Source organism: Globicephala melas, chromosome 1, assembly GCF_963455315.2.
Source record: "Globicephala melas chromosome 1, mGloMel1.2, whole genome shotgun sequence".
NCBI lineage: Eukaryota > Metazoa > Chordata > Mammalia > Artiodactyla > Delphinidae > Globicephala > Globicephala melas.
The window spans coordinates 133,306,894-133,315,266 of NC_083314.1; the positions used below are offsets into that span (position 1 = coordinate 133,306,894).

The following is an 8,373-nucleotide window of genomic DNA, read 5'->3' on the forward strand; positions in this document are numbered from 1 at the left end:
CCTTTAAAGAAAATGATGCTATCAATATTAAGAAGACATTGCAAAAGGCCAAAGGCTGCTGAACTTGGGCTGTTTCAAACACCACAAAACTACCCCCAGCAATTCCCCCCAGAAATTCCTCCAACCAGCTACCAGTCCCAGGAGGACTACTCTTTAGCTTGCCAAGTACCAAGTCTCCTGATCTAGTCCATCCCCCTCTTACCCCTACACCCACTGTCCCTGCTCCTGATACATACTATTAGGACTACAAAGAAAGGACTCAGCTGTCCCATGAGGACTAGCTGTGACCCAAGCTCCAAGGTATAGACCAGTCAATGCTATTTAAATAGCCTCTTTATGTACCAAAGACAAATCAAGTAACAGAGAGGGGGGACAAGAGGAAGCAACCACTCCTGAACTAGAAAACCTGGTCACAACCCTTGATGGTGAGCTAAGGGGTAGAGGCCAGCACGTATCTGTCTATTGCGACCACGCAAGCAGCTGTCCTAGGGCACAGCACAAATGCAACCCACAGATGTGTTTGTTGGCCAGGAAAACAATCTTAGTGATAGAGAAGAAGGCCTCTGCTCCACAGGTGAGCAAAAGGAAGCTCAGAGTCATAGTAACTCCAGAGTTTATGCTCATAAGAACCTTGCTACATGCTTCCCTACCATGTGTAAAGCTCTGAGCTGGTAGAGGAAGCCAGCTCTTAGAAAAGCAGAGCAGGACGAAAATACCCCCAAATCTAGCCTGTCAGCACAGAGAACTGTTTGCAGTTGAAATGAGGCCTCAGTATTTTTTTAAGTTGTAGGCTCCCTCCCTTTCTGCTACCTACGGGTGCAATTTCCAGTGCTTTCTCCAAAAGAAACATTTGGCTTTCTATAGAGAACCTCTGAGACCTCATGTGACTGAAAATGGAAGAGGGGGAAAGAGGCCCTCATCATGCCCCACCCCGAAACCTCCACAGGGAAGCTGAGGTTGGGCCCCTGTAGATCGATTTATTTTAGGAGGCTCTTGCTTCTGAAGCATTTGTTTCAGAAATTACCCCCATGCCCTGTCAATAGTAGCTTTCAACGGCTCTTCCCGGGTGGCCTTGTCTCTTTTAAATTTCATTTCCTGTTGGAAAGGATAAACAGGTAACTGTTTAATGCCACTGACTGGACTCATTTAACAGAAAACCAGGACCAGCGTGAGGCTGGGGAGCCAGAATGGGATTGATGGGTGGAACAGAGCAGGTCGGTGAAGAGAAAGGCATTAAAGGATACCAAGTGACGGACTTTTATTTTACTGTTTCTCCATGTGAGGGAAATGGTCCCACTGGAGGAGGGATATGAAGGCAGGGGAGACAGTGCAGTCAACTGCCATGTTGGACATGGATCCCTGGACTTGGTGTGGAGGCCTTGGTGGGAATCCTGGCACCGCCACTCACCAGCTATGCCCTTCCTTTAACCCTCATGAGCCTCAGCTGCCTATCTGTTCTGCTGCCCACGGTGGTGCAAATTCAAATGATGCCTTCACATGCTCAGCAGGTGCCTCACACCTAGCAGGAATTCACACTAGTTGGCACAGATGGCATTGGAACCCCTACCATTTAACACATTTTCCACTACACACCAGGCACTTGGTTGGGCAATAAGAGCAGCCAATGGATAAGAGAGACCTGACTTTAAAGCGACGGGCACAGAATCGATGATGTCAATACAGTCTGGTAAGGATTCTGAGCAAGACAGACATGGGGTCATATGGTACCCCACATATTAAATGTTTCGGGGCACTGTGGATGGCATGGTCAATGGGGTTGATGAAAGGATTTGTAATTATCTGCCTCTCCCTCCAGAATGCAAGGTCCACCAAAACGGGAACCCTGGTGGTCTTATTCAGCACTATGCTCATTAGAAGCACTGCGGGGAGAAGGGGGTGAGGCAATGGTTAAGGTGATGCTTAAATAAAGGAGTCAGCCAAGTGAAGAATAAGGTTAAGGACAATACAATCAAAAGGAACTGTATGAACAAAGGCAGAGAGACTGGAAGTATAGAAGGATATACTTAGGGAATTAGAGAGGCAGGTTGTTGAAACAAAGAGTACAAAGTATGGAGTGTAGGGGTGAGGTGAGAGGACCTGGCAAGGGTAAGACCATAGAGAACCTTGTTTACCAAACTAAATATGGTGCTGGTGTGGGTGAACAGCCATGTGGGGGAGGCCAGAGTGGGTGGCTGCTGACATGGGCTGATTTAACAGGATCTGAAACATTCACTCCAACCCTAATATACGCTTTCCTTACAAGCCTGCCAAAATACCAATGATTTTTTTTTTTAACTACCAAGCCCAAAGTAATAATTGTATTAACCAAAAACAGCTGTTACTTCTTAACTAATGAGTTTATCAGATTTGTTAGCCAGATCAATTTTCACAACCACCATGTGAGGTAGGTAGTATTATTATCTCATCTTACAAATGAGAAGACCAAAGCACTGAGAGGTGGAGTGGCTTGCCCAAAGTCACACAGCATGCAGGTAGCAGAGTCAGGATTCAAACTTAGTCACCTTGGCTCCAGGGTCCATTCTCTGAACTACCGTATTATCTTCAATCTGTCTTCTAGTTCGCCATTTCTCTCTTCAGCTGAGTACAGCCACCGTTTAACCCACTTGATGAATTTTTAATTTCTATAATTCTATTTTTCAATTATAGAATTTCTATTTAGTTCTTGTAAAATGTCTACTTTTTGGTCATATTATCCTGTACTTGGCCTATGGTTTCTATTTCCTCTTTCACCAGGAAACATTTTAAACATATCTACTCTCTCAAATTGGTCTATTGCTTTTAGTTCCTAAGATATGAACTTCTCCATGTGTTTTGTCTGACTCTCACTAATGGTGGCTTTTTTTCCCTCTCTTGAACACACTATAATATTTAAAATTACTTAACATCAGGAGTTCTGTTGTTTTGTGGTTTTGAGTTTTTAAATTTTGTTTTTGGTGGGAGACCCATACGTGCTGGGCTGTTGAGACGTTTTTTGACGATGATTTTTGGCTTTAGGCTGTCCCCTGTCAGGATCTCATAGTTTAATCAATTCCAGACCAAGTTTTTACATTATCTTCTTGGTTTGTGGCTTGTGCACTATAAAAGAAGTATACCAACCCCATACCCATGGAGAACACAGGTTGGGGTTTTGATTTCTTGTGGGTGATCCCAGTGGCCCAGGGTGGTTGATAGACTTCCATACCAGATCCTTGGCAGAATTTTCCTTATTTCATGCTCAGGTCTGTCATTCTTCATTGACAGCCTTGGAAAGGAGTTTGTTTCCTATGGCCTCAGCTCTCATCCCTATAGGATTCTGAAACTCCAGCCCCTAAGAACCATACATACTTCCCATGTTTTTATAGGACCTTTTGTTTCATTCCTTCCCACTGAACACTGCTTGTTCTTCAATTCGGGCACCTGGAGATTTCTCCTTTCTGCATACCAGACTGGTGATGGATTTTTTTTTCCCTTGTGTATTTACACTAGCATCTCTCTGTGATTGGGAGGAATGTCCCTTGACAACTCAATCTGACCAGAAAGTTTTTCTTATGCCTTTAGATATCAGTCCTTCTCTCTTGGCTCTGAGTTCAAGGAGGACAGAGACCCTGGTCTGACTCATCTTTTTTTGTTTTGTTTTCTTGGCTGCGTTGGGTCTTCATTGCTGCACGTGGGCTTTCTCTCTAGTTGCGGCGAGCAGGGGTTACGCTTGGTTGCGGTGCGTGGGCTTCTCATTGTGGTGGCTTTTCTTGTTGTGGAGCATGGGCTCTAGGCGCGTGGGCTTCAATAGTTGTGGCATGTGGGCTCAGTAGTTGTAGCTTATGGGCTTAGTTGCTCTGCGGCATGTGGGATCTTCCCGGACCAGGGCTTGAACCCGTGTACCCTGCATTGGCAGGTGGATTACCACTGCGCCACCAGGGAAGTCCCTGATTCATCTTTTGATTCTGAGTCTTCAGACTGTGCCCAGATCAGAGTCAGAAGCAATAAAGAATTGATCAAAATGAGTGAATAAATGAATCAATCAGCTTTCGCTTTCATTCTAAGTGGGAAGTTAAGACCACATACTAATTACCTTCTAGAGAAAGAAGACACCAAGAACCCCTGGAAAGCCATCCATGCTCTCTGGAAGGCCATGCTAAACAATAAAAGGAGTTTGGGGACTGCCTTAGTTCCACCCTTTGGCCAGTAGGTTCCACCCTTTGGCCAGTAGGTTCTACTACTTGACACTACTTTCTTGAAGGGCAACAGCTGCTAATTACAGTGCTGGTCTGCTAGAAATTCAAAGTCTGGCAGGCTAGGTAGTTGACTGGTGGCTCTGCTGCCTTTTCAGCACATGATGTGCTTTTCAGACTGATGTCCTTCTAGAGCCGTAATTGGAACTTGATCAGTAACAAGTAGTGTGCAATGATATATTTTTTTCTGTTGGTGCTATAAGGAGCTTGCCAAGTAAGTTCACATACTTGAAAGCCCCTGGCACACTGCATGGCACAGAGTAGGCACTGCTTTAACATTTAGTATGCTTTATTTCTTCTTTTCCATTAAAAAAAAAATCCACGAAGATTTGTTGAGAAACTACTGCCTCCGCAGCATTGTGCTTGGTGCTGGAGATGCAGAGGCATAACGTGCAGTCCCTGTTTTAATCCTTAATTAGAAAAAGAATGTCCAGATCAAATTTGACGATAACAAATGATCCTAAATGTCCTTTGATTTAAGGTGAAAAGACATCTCACCTCATCCCGCCACCCTAAAATGCCTGAAGAGCATAACCAACAAAGTAAATCGTCCCATTCCTGTTTTATAAAGTAACATTCTCATTCCTCTGAGAGGAACTCTAACTCCCAGTGAATACACGAGCAGACAAAAGACAGCGGATCATAAAAGGCAATTTTTGACAATGATTTTTGAGCTCCTTTTATCACTATAATCCCAGAACCTAAAATCATGCCTGAACTAAAGTAGAAACTCAGTAAGATTGTTGAAGGTATCTGTATATATATATATATATATATATATATATATATATATATATATATATATGGATGTGGCCCATCCATCTATATGACTACAGTGTGACTCACCTGTCATTCCATACATATTTATTGAGGATTTCCTATGAATGAGAGTCTCTACTAGATTTTTTAATAGAGACAGGAAAAAAAAAAAAAAGAACAAAATAGATATCCTACCTACAAGGAACTTCCAGGTTTAAGGGCGGGATAGACAAATATGTAAATCACCATGATATAACATAGAAAATGCTAAGAGAAGAACAGAGAAAAAGACTATGGGGGTTCCAAATACAGAAGGGCCACTTCCTGCTGAGGGATTAGATAAGACTGTGGCTAATATAGACTATATGCTCACACTTAAAGGAGAAGTAATTTGTTGCCCTGTAGAGGGGAGAGAATGGAGACTGGCAAGGAAGGAAGGGCAGTTCAGATGGAAAGAACAGCTAAGACAAAAGTAGAGAAGCAAAAAAGCACAGGACATATAAGATGAAATAAAAATAGGGCTGGAGATGCATAAAAGGGCATAAAGGGGACTAAAGAGAAATAAGCCTGAAGGGTAGGATGAGCCAATTTCAGGGATTCTGAATGTGTCCTGATTTATCTTCCAGGACATAGGATCTCTACAGAGTAGCCAGTGCTTAGCATACGGCAGGACTTAATTAATACTACAACAGACTCATAGCAGGAACCTGTCCTCCACGTGCACACAGGAAGCTGCCATCTGTACACACAGGCAATTACAAACATTCCAAATACTCTGCCCTGAACCCTGCAAGCACATCAAATACTCACTGTAAAAGGTCACCCAGCAAACAGCTCTGATCAGTCCTGGCTCAGGCAGAATCAAATCCTCTAAATAAGATCCACTAGATGCAGTGTCAGGAAGGTCAGAAGCTACCCTTTTCCACATCTTGAAGCATTTTTAGCATGTGGAACATTTTAGGGGAAGAAGGGAAAGGAAAGAGAGAGAGAGAGACAGAGAGAGAGAGAGAGAGAGGAAAAAACAACAACAACAAACCTTTCCAGAAATAATAGAATTCCAAGTAATTAAATGTTAAATGATCACAGTAAGCAGGGAATTTATTTTGGCCCCCGCCTCCTTCTAGTGATCTAAAAAGCAGTTGATTTCAAAGACAGCCATGCCAGGAGTAAACCTGGCATTTCATGCCTCCCCTCTTCCACCTCCACCCCTACGTGTCCCCACTGTGTACCTCTGTCGAGCTCACTTGAAATGTTCCACGATGAGGTAGGCACTAAGTCAGCAGTGACTGACAACTCTGTTTCTGAAAAGACAAAGAAGGGAGGGGAAAAAGACGAGGGCAATATTAAATATAGTAACGTATGGGCTGTTAGAAGCATCACAGGAGATTTCCAAAGGCCCTGCCTTCCAAGAGAAACCACGCGGTCCCACAGCTTAGTAAACTTGAATGTCTGCTCTACTTGCCTGGCAGGGGTGCCTGCACCATAGAGGCCATCCAGACAAACACACTGGAGGCCAGATTCCAAGTTGTTTTTCTTTAAAGCACAGGCTTGAAAATTAAAATACAAATATTTCATTGATGAAAAACCAAACCTACAGAAATGACCAAATACCATCCAACACAAACTCTTCCTTTTCTTGTTAGAAGACAAGTCTTAGATTAATACAGTCAATAGTCTTCCCATGAAACATGAGAACAGCATTGTTCCTGCTGCTGGCTTCATTTGTGTTTGTGAATTGATAGCATTTCTATTAATAGAGAAATCGATTTCTCTATATTGAAACCTTAAGTCAAGACAAATGAAAGCTAAGTATTTGAATATGGAGAGTCATTCATGGTAACCTAAATTCAAAGATAATTTTCAAAACCACTATAAATTAAAGTAAACGTGCAAATCAATAGTCTAAGGGACATGATACACTATTAAAATTTTAAAACTCTTCAGTGATATACTGTAATATACAAATGATGTCTTTGTTTTTGAAAATTTAACCCATGACACCATCCTACTAGCACATTCTAATAGGACTGCACTAACCAATTGTTAGGTTACACACATACACACACGCGCACACACACACACACGCGCGCACACACACACTCACTGCATTACAGAACTTTAGTGCTAGGCAGGATCTCAGAGAGCCCAGAGCCTGGGTCGTTAGATCTGTGGCACCCATGCCATCACTTCCCCTTCCTTCAGACATCATTAGTCAATTATGGCCCTTTTTGCTTATTAAACCTGGGGTCTGCCTTACAGCCTTTTCAACACAGTACTCTAGGTAGTCACTGAAAATGGATCTGTGTCAGAATGCAAGATAAACTTTAGTAAGTGGAAGAACTGTATTCACATCCAGGTCCGCTTGACTCCACCAGGCACATACCTCCTGGCAGCCCATGCTGCCCAGTCCTCAAGTCTGTGAAACCTGACTTGTTTTTCACCTTACCTCTCTCTGGCTTCACCTTTTCACCTAGATAAGCACACTCTCTACATTTCCTTATTTACTGATGGGGACCATCTGCCACGTGGCCATAGAAGCCACAACCCGTCAGCAGTGAGCTTTGCCGAGGACAGGATGTTTACCCACTGAGACCCTGCAGAGGCCACTTCTAGCTTGTCTCCTGGGTCTCCAATCAACCTGCCACGTACAGCAGAGACAAAAGGTTGTTTGGTCTGTGCAGGCCTCCTTGGCTTGTCGCTTCCCCTGTTCAGGTGGGAAAAGAAAGCAGGTGGGAAAGAAAGTACACAAGCCACACGTACCCTTCCCACCCCAAACAGCCCCCGTCACCTGCTCCATCCTGAGCCGACAACAGCATAGACTCTTTTAAGGGGAACTGAAGTCAGATGGGCAGTATGGCAGGGACCTTACAGCACAGAGAATTCCAAACTATGAAGCCAAAAAGGAAAATCTGCCCAGGTAAGAAAAATGCTTAGCGCAAAACCACAGTGGAAGACAGTGCTTCTGTCATCAACCACTTGTCCTCGGAACGGGTATTTCATGCAGGTGATTTCACCAGGAAGTGCTAATTGTCTACGTTTTGGAGCCTTCCATGTGTGATTCCAACTGCAGCTCCACGCTGACCCCCATCCTGCTGCCACCCACTTTGGCTCTTTGAATAAAGGCCCCTTGTCGGCAGTATTTTGGATTGCTGTGGTTCCCCTTATAAAAAGGCTCATCAAGCACTCCAATACTCAGAACTTCGGGGAGCTTGGGAATAGAAGCATGGCAGCCACGGCGGCAATTCAGGCAAGGAAGCAAAGAGTGGGGAAGTGGTGGGATTAAGACAGATTTTGACAGCATTTACATTCAATATTTTCATAGCTTCATCTTACTGCTGCTCACAGCTAAATTGCCAGAAACATAGGTTTCACTTTACAGTGTTAA

At 43.7% G+C, this 8,373-nt stretch overlaps 1 protein-coding gene across 1 annotated transcript in view; it reads right to left on the reverse strand.

The window, feature by feature from the left end:
• Nucleotides 1-6,277, reverse strand: part of ROR1 (receptor tyrosine kinase like orphan receptor 1) — a 169,933-nt gene extending 163,656 nt beyond the window's left edge. Inside the window, exon 1 of the mRNA XM_060294681.2 lies at nt 6,218-6,277. The gene's annotated coding sequence lies outside the window, so the exon portion shown is untranslated. The remainder of the gene's footprint in view (nt 1-6,217) is intronic.
• Between the last annotated feature and the right edge of the window lie 2,096 nt (nt 6,278-8,373).